General features: G+C 36.3%; 1 protein-coding gene across 2 annotated transcripts in view; it reads right to left on the minus strand.

Annotated features, from left to right (window-relative positions):
* Window positions 1-14341, minus strand: part of CHRM3 (cholinergic receptor muscarinic 3) — a 556385-nt gene that overhangs the window by 491715 nt on the left and 50329 nt on the right. The window lies entirely within an intron of this gene.

A 14341-nucleotide genomic window follows, 5' to 3' on the forward strand; every position in this document is an offset into this window, starting at 1 on the left:
CTAGAGCCTGGGAGCTGTAAGCATTGAGTCCACAAGCCCTAAAGTCCATGCTCTGCAACAAGAGAAGCCACTGCAATGAGAAGCTTGCACACAACTAGAGAAAAGCTCACACAGCAACTAAGACCCAGGATAGTCAAAAATAAATAAACAAATCAGCTCAGAGGAACACATGGCGAATAGTTTAGAAATAAAAACTGGTAAAGCAGAATTCATTCTGTAGATTTTAACTTGGTCCTTCTCTTCCAAGGCAGGCTGTGTGCTAGACCCTAGGATTCCAAGTAAGAAAGATACAGCTTCTGCCACGTGGAAGTAAATAGTCTAGGGAGCAAGAGAGACAAGTACTAAATCATTACAATGCAGTGTGATGAGTGCTGCCCTCACAGGAAGAGCTCAGTGAAAAGAGGCACTGCGCTCAGGGCTGGCAGAAGCACAGAATGATGCAATCTCACTAGGGGCCCATTTGGCAAGATATTTCCGAACTATTAGAAATGTACATGCCCAGGAATTCTTTTTCTAGGAATATGTCCTACAGAAATAGTATTAGATGTGCACAAGAATGCTTTGTTTATAAATACTTTAAATACTTTGATGGCCAACAAGAGAGGAACTCTTACATTAATTATGCTCTACCTATGTGATGGGCTATTAAGAAAATATTTAAAATGTTTTAATTTACACTTTCTAAGAATACTGAAAGGTATCTTTTAAATGCGCATGATCTCACATTAAGTGGAGAAGAGAAAATCAAAGTATGTAACTTCCCAAGTTGGTTTTGTTGTTGCTGTTGTATCTGCTTGCTTTTTGGAGGGGAAGAATAGGTTAGGACAAAGTTAAATTGGAAGAAGGTCTTCTCTCAGTAAAGATTTTGTTTGCAAGGCAGAAGGTTTGGGATCGATCTCTGGGTTGGGCACATTCCCTGAAGAAGTGAATGGCTAATAATTTGTATGGATGATTCATATTATGGAGTTGTGGTTGTTACTTATTTTACTTTTCCATTTCTATATTGTTATACTATGTTTTTATATTAATTTTAGAATCAGTATATATATATATGTTAATTGAAGTATGACATAATATTGTGTTAGTTTCAGGTGTACAACAGTGATTCAGTTATGTTTTTTCAGACTACATTCCGTTATAGGTTATTACAAGATACTGAATATAATTTCATGTTCTATACAATAAATTCTTGTTGTTTATCTATTTTGTGTATAGTAGTCTGTATCTGTTAATCCCATACTCTTAATTTGCCCTCCTCTCCTCCCTTTCCCTTTTGGTAATTTGTTTTGTATGTCTATAAATCTGTTAGAAGCAGTATATATTTTTAAAACAAAAGAAGAGATAATTTAAAGTATCTTAGAGAAAAGCTTTAGAGTAGAAGGGGAATTTAAGCTGGTCACAAAGATAAAACTCTCAACTGGGTGAGGAGGAGGGGAAAAGCATTCTAGACAAAGGGAACAGCACGTACAAATGCAGAACCATGAGATGCTTAAGACGCGTGGGATCTATTTGACTCGATGGAAATGTAAAGAAGACTGGCTTGAAAAGGCACAAAATGTGTAACTTCTAAAAGTCTCTATATGATTAACATGACCAGAGCACTCATATTTCTCATTTAATTTTGAGTTTCCAGAATTTGAGAGCCTTAACTAAGCCTTCGATAACTTACTTAGCATAAGTGGTCACCTACCTGACACATGGCTGAGCAGGTAACTGAATTTAGATCTTCTAACCCAAACCCACAACTCCTTCCACTCCATGTTGCTATCCTGCTTCTTTATGCTACAATTACACACACACACACACACACACACACACACACACGCACACACACACACACACACACACACACACACCCCAGAATGTAATAATTCATCCTAAATACCAGAAAGCTGAGGAAATTAAGTCTGGTGAAATAAACACTGTAATGAACTAAATTTTTTGTCCTGGTATCTAGTCTACTTCACACAGAACAGAATTCAGAACTATCTGCAAATTCCACACCTCCCTTCAACTCCTCCATTTTTGCCCTGGGATAAACCAAAGTTGAAACTTCAATCAACTCCTGGGGAGGAGTATGAAAAATTATTTTTATATGTTTACACATCTTCCTGTTTTTCAAGTCTCCTTCAAACTCATATAGTGACGTTTATATTCACTTCCTTTGCAAATCTGGTGTGTGTTGGCTTGTATTGTTCAGTATTTGCCCCAGCAATTTTCTTTTGTCCTTTTTTCTAAATGATCAGCTAACACATTCTTTCCTTAAAACAATAACAACAAAAAAACTTTGTTGGTGTTGCATCACTAAATAACTGAATAGAATTAAATATGCTAAAATTATACTAATAATGTCATGGAGGGTTGACCAGATAAAGTAAATTGAGCTGTCATAAGCCCTCTTAATTTACTTGCCCAGCAGAATTGTAAATGCAGCAGAAAACAGCTTACTGTAATGTAAACAGAGCTTTCCCTGCACTGCACATGGGACAAGTTTATTTAATGTAATATATTACACTCAGCCATCATTGCTACCTTTCAGTTTATACTTTTATGGTAACAAACGGTTATAATAAACAGAGCCGTTGTGTTAAAAATCAAATGGAAGCCTCAGTGTTCATCCTCTAGTTGAAAATAATCTGATTTTCTTCGGCTTTATACTTTGTGATACTGAAGACTCACGGAACAGATTATTTTAAATGTAGAAAGGCTCTCAATTCCTAGTACTGACCCATGGAGAATTTTGGTCTAAATCTTGTCACTAGTCCACCTTCTAGTATCCCTTTTCATGGTTTAGCTGATTTACAACCAGATTGAAAAAAGTTAACTATTTGCGTAAAGTAAAATTACTTTCTGCTTTATAGTAATGGTTATTACCAATACTTCTATCTTCTTTTAACATTATCTTGTAACAACAGCAGTATTTTAGTCATGGTAAGTCTGTTGATATATCATTTTGAATGTTTAGGAAGGAACATTTATTTCAACTGTTAGGCAATTTAGCAATTTCATATGAGGTAACACTGGGCTAAATATTTGCTACAAATGTGATAAAGTGTTCACGTTCTAAAAAAAATCAATTATTTCTACCTAAAGTTCAGAATATTACATATCATTTCTTGGAAAAATAATTCACTAAACTTGAGATATCTTTTAATGAAACATATGCTAGACTCTAACCTAATATATTAATAACTTGCCAAGTATGTTATTTTATGTGTAAGTAGTTTAAAAACAAAGTTAACAATTTGGCTAAAACTCTTAAGACTCTGACAGAAAGTGAATTATACAGGAACACTGTATCTACCTCTCAGAATCAACAGCAGAGTGAACAACACCCTGACATCAGCTCATTCAGGAGGGACATATTTCTTGAGCATTTATTATGTGTTGGACATTTTGCTAAATCTTTTCCCGTGGTGTTTCATTTAATTCCCCTCATTCACTTTATAAAGAACCTTTAGTATAAAAACAAGGACACTGAGGCTTAGAGAGTTGGAGTCAATCACCCAAGACCTTGTAATGGTGACATGGCAGAATCCAGACTGGAATCCAGGTCTGTCTGACCTAAGTGTGTGTTTTCTCAAGCACAGGGTGCGGGGTGGGGTTTACACCCACCAGTGTGGCTTGCAGGAGTCCAGCATTTAATGAGGACACCAAATCCAGCCAAATGCCAAGAAGATACTAAAAAGGGTGTAGAGGCCAAGAAAAACCACTCTAACTCATAATGTCAACGCCAAAGATGCCTTGATAAGTTGATTCCAAATTTAAGAATCTCCTTTCCTGTTTGAACCAAAAGCTCCTACTATAAAGGATTAAAACTGTGCAAATGCTTTGTTTGTTTGCCTGGGACCCAGTTGCTCTTGAAGGAAAAACTTGCATGCATTTTTATCTCTGCCCCACCCCCCTTCTCTCCAAAGTCTTGGAAATTTTAAAGAAAATATGTATAGAAACTTTGAAAAACTACTTTTACTTACTAATCCTTGTTTACATCTTTTTTTTTTGTATAAAGCTTTTAAGACTTGTTCTAAAATAATATTTTTAATGTTGGGCAGTCATGAATCCCTCTTTTTTTAATCTCTGAAAAGAAAAATACATTACCAGCCCCATCTAACTTACAAGTTATTCAGAAACATCAAAGTGAATTTCTTTAGTGAGTATTTTTAAGTGCTAATCAATTTTAAGTTGGTGATGAAATTGATTACGTACACACATACTGATGAATAGATTCTATTTCAATAAATTTTGTAAAATGTGGAAAAACCACATTTTATAAAATTCACTTCACTGCATATTAAACAGTCACTGAAAATGTCTTTAAAAAATTTGTGTGTAATCTACAAAGGAGAGCTAGCTCATGCTTAAGTTGTGGTATCTGTGTTCTTGTTTAGACATGCTGATTACTCTTCAGCAAATGGTTAAGTCATATACTTGATCACTTATCTATGAGATGATTACTAATCTCTTAACAATTTAATTGATACCATTGTATACTACGAACAATAGTTTCCCTTTTATAAATTTGCTACAACTTATATTCACAGTTTAATCAGCTCCTAATTTGATTTTTTATTTGGTATAAAAGTTATAAACACAAAGGCATTCAATTCTATTTGTCTTTGTTACTTCTGTTGTCTTCAAGGCTTAGAAAAAAATCACATGCCACTTAAGATGCTCGATAACTCAATCTTTGAAAACTCTTTTAACAAATCAGTACACTTTGTAGTTGGCTGCTTTGGTTTTCCTCCCCTAATGGCAGGCTCTGCCTCTCATCTCAATTCCCCAGTGCTTAGAAAACAGCACTCCATATTTACTTGCACTACAGATGGATGAAGAGATGCATGATAATGCTAATAATAACAGTTAATGTTATTGACTTCTTATTAAGCACCGTTCTAATCACTTTTATAAATATTAATTTGATGCACTAAACATTTTATTCTTAATCACACTTACATATTAATAACAATCTTGGAAAGAGTCAGAAATCTACCTTAAATAGTCTGCTTTTCTAATGAAGAGGTATTAGAGAACAATCACCAAACTTATACCTCCACCCTAAGTCTTAGAGGATGGCCACCCTGTCCACTAGCAATTATAAAATAAAGGTGTATTCAAAATGCTATGAAATATTAATGACATTTCAGCTCCTGCTGTGAATCCATTTCCTCACTTCTAAATTCAGATGTCTGAGTCTTGAAACATGACTGGTATAAGGGTATCACTTTTCCTTATGTTCTATGGAACACAGAAAGAAACTAGTAACACCATCTCTTTCATGAGAGTACAATGAGGAGGAAAAGGAGAAACACTTAGGGCAATGCCTGGTCCCTAGAAGAGCTCAGAAACTCTTAGCTATGATCACTAGCATTGTTAGTATTAGACATGCTAACATCACCTGGGTCTTCATTCTTTCTCCTTTGCCAAGCTAGACACATTTCTGAAAAATCATTATTTCATGTCTCTACGGTTCAGCTTCTCCAATTTGCACATATTCTTCCACATTACAATTGGATTATCCCTCATGAAGACACCACCTCCAGTGTCAATCATCATCTCAGCGCTAAATTTGCTGGATGGCTGCACAAAATGAAACCATCCTCCATGCCCTAAACCTTCAAAACTTCCCATCCTCCCTGTTAGTAACACCAAAGACCTCAGTATCATCCTTTCTCTTTCCATGTGCCCCTACAAGTAAGTCGTCATCAAAGAAATAATCATCCAATCCAATCCTTTTTCCGTAGACAGGCTCTCCACCCTCTCTACTCCCACTCTTTTAGTTCAGGTACTTCCTCTATGCTACTGGGAAATATGCACTATTCTCTATTCTCTCTGAATTATCTTTTTCTTCATCTAAAATACATTACATTCTTTCATTAGAGTTACTCTATCATTCAGTTGATCCTCCCCTCCCCTAGATTCTCTGACAGCAACTGACTTGAACACAGACTTTTCAGCATGGCATCCCAGGCATTCCCTGATCTAGTTCCAATCCACCCTTCCAGTCTTCCATCTTCCTCCCTATTTATTCCCCGCACTGACCTCTCTCCCTGACAAAGGTCTACCCACCTTTCAGATCTCAGCTCGTCCATCAGGGCCTCTAATGAAGTCTTTCTTATTCGTTCCAGGACAAATTAATTGCTTCCTCTTTTATGAATCCCCAGTATTTTATAATCCTCCTTCATTTATTCAAAACATTCTTTTTATTACGATTGTGTATGAAATGTCTGTCTCTTCTATTATACTGTAAAATGTCTTATTTATCTTTGTAGGACTCGTTTTTCCCAGTAGAATCTGTGTGTGTTTTATTTAAATCTTTTCATCTTATTTTTTCTTCTTGAAAATTAAAAATACATAGGAGCCAAATTGAGCTAAAATATAATGGACTTTCATATTTTCTCTGGTACATGTGAATTGTGCAACTCTTGCAGGAAGACCCATAATCAGTCTAAGGCCTTTTTTAAACTCATCAGTGAAGCAAGAACATTAATAAGTAAGCTGAAGTGTTCTTGTAAGAACTGAAGACGACATACAGATGATGTACCTGGTATCAAAGGTCATGAGTGCCATTACTGACTGGGGGGTGGGAGGGGTTGCAGAAACAGCCTATGTTGTGGTACATCTCTGACAATGTGTTAAAAGTGAACATTTCATAAGCTATTTTTTTGGTAGGCATTACATAATAGTAAATGTAGAATGATTTTCTGAACTATAAAATATGAAACATATATTTTACATGAAAGAGCTCAAGTGATAGAATTAAGAAAAAAGGAAGACCTCCACAAATGTTTAATTGATTCTTCTTTTACTCTAAAATTCTCTGTGATGACTGAAGTTTCTACTGGACCAATCTGGGGCATATCCACCTCTAACGAGTCAAAATATTATATGACTAACACTCAAATGAAGAAAAATGGTTTTCTTGACATTTTCACCGCCAAAGCATTTCTTGGCAATGAAGTACTCTGCATTTACTATATACAACTTTTGATGTCACAGTCAGCTTAAAAAGCCCCCAAATCTTATCCTGGCAGCTGTTCTTCCTCACACTTTGATGTGATCTTTGCAATTCCAACTTCATTGGTGATTACATAAATGTAGTTTACTGCAATTTTTCCAGACTTGATGTTCTCATAATTATTTATTTAGAAAACCTGGTATCAATTTTATATCTGTATTCTACAAAAAGAAGCTCTCCTTAGTCAGCTGCTGAAGACTTCAGTAAGAAATATTCACTTTGGTACTATATTAGGAGACTATATGACTCATGACAAATTATGCAATCATCAGATTATTCCTCAAATACATGACTCTTCCATAAAAGACTTTCATCTCCCTACAAACACCAAAAGCTGCAAGTCACATATGGGAGGAGAAAAATATTGTAAATACACTTCAAACAAACATTTTTATAAGTGAGAACAATTACCTCAGACTTTTGAAATTCACTATTAAATAGAATAAAGTAAGCTTTGTTATCTCACAATAAATTAAACACATAAAACCATCAAGCAATAATACTTAGCACAATCAAATGAAAATGTTAAAGATACCCATCTATTAAACTGACTTTTTATCCTTATTTGTAAATACATTAAAAAAAATCTCAGCCTTGAGTTAAAATGTAGCCAAAGGACTTGTGTAGCCCACTGTTGGGTAGAGAGAGGCAGTTGGCACAGAGAATTCACCAGAAAAGAAACTATACAAGTTCTAAGTAGGGAATGAGTATTTTGATTTTTCTCTCCCAAGTCAGTTCTTGCTGCAGACATATTTGTTTCCAGAAACAGTCTGTACCTCTCAACCTGGAAAATTCATTAACCTCAAGAACACAGAAAAAAAGAAAAAAGTCATTTCTATCCACACCTGCATTAAGAATTAACATGCATTTAATGCCTTCAATGCTAAATGACATACAATCTGAGACAACTCTGTTATGTGAAAGGAAACATTTGAGAAAATACACACACATATACATATACACTTTGACAATTAGTGTATGGGGTACCTCTTTTCCAGGTATACAATGAAATTCATATAGCACCATATGCTAATAACATAAATGATATATTTGAAGTTTTACCTTAATTTTCTTAAGTGTTTGTTCTTGAGGATTTGAAAGTTCTTCATCTGAGCACAGTAACTTGAGTTCAGCTAATGAGAAATGTATGGATTCTCTCACACACAAACAGTTTTATAAATAAACTGGTCAGGGCAAGAATTAAAGAGGAATTTTGTCTTATTTAAAATTATTAATTACAACTATGAAAAATAAGGAAGAACTTCAACAACTGGGCAAAGCCTTTCCTAGACTCCCCCAGGGGCTTACTTGAAAGCATCTTCATTGCTTTATTTCATCACAGGTCACACACAACTTAACATTTCCACTGTCTATGAATCTTTTAAAAATGTTCTGGCAACTGGTTTGGTCCATTTAGTGTCCATGCCTCTCCGCTACATTTGAAAGCCAGTCTGGTTTGCAGACAAATATGCCCACTCATAAATCTACTAATTCTTCTACCCTCCATTTGTGATTCCATTCTGCTCAAATGTAGAGAAACACTGAAGTTCTGAATGAAAAAGAAGCAAAAGAAATGTCAGCTCACTCCTCTGACTTTTTATAGGGATAAACTATTTTAAAATATCTTAGAGATACTGACGAAACATACAAGTATCCAAGGCCTTACTTAGAACGACACAGAAAAGCATGAAAACCAGCTCCGATTTAGGTAATGGTTGTGGTTTTGCTTCCTTTTTCGTTTTGTCTTACTTCTGCTTAACTTGGCTAGGAACCAACAGCTCTAATAATTTTTCCAATTATAAATGTTCTTTCACATTTTGTTTCCATTTCAGATCTATTCATCAGCAAATGATGATGCGTGCTTAAAATAATAACCAATAATTTGGGGAAACTTTATAAACCTTTCCACTAGTTAATGATCACTATCAAGAGAATTTATTTTTGCTTATTTTTCCATTTCTGTCCTCAATCTGTTGGCTTATAAATTTAGCTGTCAATACTCAGAGTGCTCAGCCATGGAATGACTGTCAAATAGAATCATCACCCACAGTAACGTCTGCCTTACAAAGAGTAAATGCAAATTCAGTCACCCAGGGGAGACTGAGCTCTTGATGGAGTTTAACCATAAAGATGTCTGAGCTAATATTACAAGTTTCCAGGCAAGGATTAAGAAATGATGTAATTAGATACTCTCTACGGATTATGCTGTTTTAGCATTATTCTAAGGGATACATTTATTAATGGGCTAAAGGACAACAGAGAAGTGAGACCTATTCTCTGACAAATTCTCTGACAAAAAATTATACATTCAAATAAGTATTAATATGACTATGAGATACTCTGCCACTTTAAATATCACTTTAATGATAAAAATGCCTTATGTTCTTCAAACCTCCACACTGGAATAATTTAACACATGCATACAGAGTTAGTCCCATCCTCAAGGCCAGTATTTCTCCTAAACAGGATACACACATTGTCTGAGACCAGCAACCAGGATTTTCTGGTCTCCTCCTGTTCTCTTTTCTTTCCCTTGCCACTCAGTTTTAAGAACTTGCTACTTAATTTTTCACTCATGTCCAAACCTACCAAACTCTTGGCTTTATAGTGACGTTTATCTTTTAAACGTCCTCACACCATCTTCTTGTTAAAATCTAACAGGCTGATACCTTGCCCCAATTGAAGACACAATGACTGCCTTTTGCTCCCTAGGGAACTTTTTCTGTACTGAAAGCCCCAGTGTCATAGACATTCCCAGTCTGCACCACTTAGGTGCGAAGACCTTGGCATAATGATATCGAAATGACTATAGGAAGCTCATAATACAATAATGAGATCTATGTTTAAAGGCACATCAATAACTTGGATATCTTTAAGATTAACTCTGAATAGTACGTGGGTTGATTGCCTTCTCCATTATTCTGAGAAAAACAAACAATTAGAATTTGTGCAACAAGTCCTCTCTTATCTTTCTGTGTGCCCGATTTTAATTTTTCACTTTCCTGTCCTTCCTGTCCAGGTGCCCAGTGTTCCGGTCCTGGTCACTACCAATCAAAGCTCTGGCCCCAGCCCCCGAGCAGTTACTGTCTTCAGAAAAACCACAATTGCTTATAACACTTCTCCTTCCTCAATACATTTACATTTTTAGGCAAATGACTAAATATAAAAAGCTACAAAGTGCTAGTGTTGCTATTAACATCTGCAAAGCCATTTGGATTTTAGGTTTCAGAAGATAGCCATCAATCTTGACCTGACTACCTGCAACTCAGGAGTTCAAATCCAACACAGACCCAAGGAATATGTTTCAAAACTGTATTTTCATGAAACATTATCTAATGGCCTTCTATGGAATTGCTGGGCTACCTAGGGCCATGTGCCTTTTCAACGAAAGTGTTAGTCACTCAGTCATGTCCAACTCTTTGCGACCCCATGGAGTATAGCCCACCAGGCTCCTCTGTCCTTGACATTTTCCAGCCAAGAATACTAGAGTGGGTTGCCATTCCCTTCTCCAAGGGATCTTCCTGACCCAGGGATTGAACCCGGGTCTTCTGCACTGCGGGCAGATTCTTCGCTGTCTGAGCCACGGGGGAAGTCCCCTTTAACTTCCACTAATTTATCTGAATCTAAATTTTAACACTAAGTATGCCAAGAGGCATAGCATTATGCTAACTATTTAAGTGAACAACTGTTTAAGAAATTAGATAATAAGCTAGGCTTGAATTACACAACTCTTTAGAAGGAAGGTCAATACTGTTCATTATAGTCAGGGTCGTACTTCGATTCCATATGAGACATTCTTTGTTTCCAGAGATCCTAAGTTCTGCTGGTTTGGATTTTTTATTCTCTGATGAATGGTGCACACTTGGGCAACCTTTTGCTTAGGGTCTATCAGAATTCTGGAATAGGTTTCAGAAGCCCATCACTACTGAAAAATAGTATACTGTAAAATAACTATGTGTTAGATTGCACACAATCAGAAAGTCTCAATGTTCTTTACAATAGGTTCTTACCTTCACAAAAATATCCATTATCTCTTTTAACATGTAGCTCTTTTAAACCTTTTGTAGCTCAGAAAAGCTTTCTGTATCTCAAATATTGAGTCACTGTTGTGACTGACAGAATGGCTCTATCAAATTCATCGTAACTACAGGTTCACTATGACTCCAAGCCATATAGATAATCTACAAGAAGGAGCTTATATGACAAACTTTGGTGTATTACAGTAAAATACAAATAATCAGACTCCACCAGGGTAAGCCTGCCAAGATAAACAGCATAATGCCCTGTTCAGCTTGAGCAAATCAAAGCAGAATTTTGGTTTTTTCTTTATTAGTTATTTTATAAAAGGCAGCTCCATTTTCAACTGGATATAAATTTAAAAGTACAGAATTGACTTTACTTGAATATATCTGTGTGTTTATGCATGTGTCAAAAATCTGCACTATTTGTAACTTTTATAAGTTTTATATCTCAAGACTTCTGCTATAATTTGAGAGAGTACATCTTAACTATTAAGAAACATCATAGGGTAGAAATAAGTGTAAATGTACTTAAAATATAACATCATGCAGGATGGTTTAGGGGAGAACTTTAATATGTTTTGGTATATTTTAAAATGCAACATGCTTATGGTTGAAGAAGTACAGTGAATTAGTCATTAATCGGCTTTAAGATCTATGGTTTTAAAAAAAAAAAAAAAGAAAAAAAAAAAAAGATCTATGGTTTTATCTGCTGTTTCCAATCCTTGTGACCTACACCATGTTGAGTCCTCCATTCTCTATTTTGATGTCCCCACTGAGAGCGCAGGTAGCCAGGAAGCAAAGCATTGGGAACTTAAGGCCTCAGAAATTTATAAGAATCATTCAAAAATGCTTCCAATTTTCGCCTTAAACAGATAAAATACTTTGTACTTTAGTACCAGAGAAAAAATGCTATCTGTGCTCTCTAGTTTCAGATTCTGGGCTCAGACTCCCTGAGTTGTTTCCCTGAACTGTTTGGACTCTTTTTCCTCTTTTGTCAGTTTTCCTCTTCTACCACTTCAGTGGTCCAATCAGAAAGGCTCTTCATACTACCACAATCCCAGAGATTCCCAAGACCACCGCGGGTGGGGAGAAGCAGTGTCCCAGAGCAGAGACGATGGTACTATTTCAAAGATCTGAATGAGGCATCAAGAATTACACTGATACAGAAATTAAACTGTGCATTACCCGTGGACTACAGACTATGTGAGCCCACTTATTAACAGAACAGCTGAGTTCCTGTGTGAGCTGTGGTGCCTGATGAGCCATTCTCAGGGTCTGGAACTGGAAATACCATGAGGGGGTCACTTCATGGGGCTTTCCTTGATGATAAGATCAAATCAAAAACAGGTGAAAGAATAACTTCCAATAAAGACAGAATAAAAGCAACACTCAAGTCTGGGTTTTATCTGAGAGGGTGCTGGGGGCAGGGGGCGGGGGGAAGGCATAAAGATGAAACCCTGCCTTGCTGCTAAAATTCAATATGTTCGCCAAAGAAAAAGTAACTATTTCTTGGAGGTTTTCACTTGTGAAACCTTTGAAAAAGAAAGTGGCAAGAAACACCACATAGAAAAAGTATTTGAACACAATGAATGGAGAGAGGAATTCATAAAGCTCTTTTGCTTTCAATCAAAACAACAGCAAGGGACTATCTCCTGGCTGGTTTGGACAGGTGGGTAAGATAGAGGAAGGAGAACAGCAGTAGATACAAAGGAACAAATAAAACTGTGTCATCTCCACACAGACATAGAGCACAGACTTGTGGACATCGCTGGGGTGGGAGGAGGAAGGAGAGGCTGGGATGTATGGAGAAAGTAACACGGAAGCATACATAACCATATGTAAAATAGATAACCAATGGGAATTTGCTGCATGGCTCAGGGAACTCAAACCAGGGCTTGGTAACAATCTGGAGAGGTGGGATGGGGAGGAAGGCGGGAGGGAGACTCAAAAAGGAGGGAACATGGGTAAATTTACCTACGGCTGATTCGCATTGATGTCTGGTACAAAACTGTAAAGCAATTATCCTTCAATTAAAAATAAATAATAAAAAAAGAAAACTGTGTCATCTCCAGACTGAACACACCACTGGACTGCCCGGGACAGGGGCCACCTGCACACTCAGTTCAGGATGGTCTAGTGAGAGCCTCTCAGGACCCACAGCTCTGCTTACTATGGGGAAGCACGTGTTCCTGCCCGCGCCTCTACCCCCATCACTCAAGACCAACCGTCCCTCTGGACCCTCCAAATTCCAAGCAGCTGGAGTCCCTCAGAATTGCCAGTTCACAGATGCTGTGACTAGTTGAAAGTGGTTATCTTTTAAAATAATATGTTTACAATCTGCTAGAAAACTTCAAGAAAATTCTTCCAAATCAACTTACTGCCTTTTATTTATGCATTTATTTATAAATTAATTATATCATAGTATAGTTGCTTTAAAATGTTTTGTTAGTTTCTACTGTACAGAAAAATGAATCAGCCTAATGTAAACATGGATCTTCTCCGTTTTGAATTTCCTTCCCAATTAGGTCACCACAGTGCATTAAGTAGAGTTTTCTGTGCTGTATATATTGTAGGTTCTCATTAGTTATCTGTTTTATATATAGTATCTATAGTGTGTAGGTGTCAACTCCAATTTCCTAATTCCTCCCACCACCCCCTTGAACCCCTGTGGCATCCATATATTTGTTCTCTACCTCTGTGTCTCTATTTCTGTTTCATAAATAACATCATCTATACCATTTTTCTAAATTCCACATATATGCATTAATACATGACATTTGTTTTTCTCTGACTTCTTTCACTCTGTATGACAGTCTCTAGATCCATCCACATCTCTACAAATGACCCAATTTTGTTTCTTCTTATGGCTGAGTAATACCCCATTTTATATGTACCATATCTTATTTATCCTTTCCTACTGCCTTTTAAAATTCTAAGCTAAATAGCCAAGATTTTCCTCCCTCTCCCTTTTATGTGCCCATGAGCATGCATATACACATATGTATATACAGATTCATTTTTAAAAATCTGTCTCATAGCTAAAGTATCTTTCAAAATTATTTTTTAAAATGCCACATATCTTTAATTCTCAAAAGAGATATGACCTTCCTTACAAAGTCTTCTACAAAGCTCTGGCAGTACAAAATATCACCCTATGGAACATTGGGGGGAAAAAAAGGCTATAAAATTATTTCCAGGAAAATCAAATGTATATTTGAATTCAACATTAAATCCAGGCACTGAAGAAACATGCTGGAATTCACTACCTCTAGACATTATCTATAAAGCATGAAAAATAGCTAAG

This window comes from Muntiacus reevesi, chromosome 2 (genome assembly GCF_963930625.1).
Source record: "Muntiacus reevesi chromosome 2, mMunRee1.1, whole genome shotgun sequence".
In the NCBI taxonomy this organism is placed as follows: domain Eukaryota; kingdom Metazoa; phylum Chordata; class Mammalia; order Artiodactyla; family Cervidae; genus Muntiacus; species Muntiacus reevesi.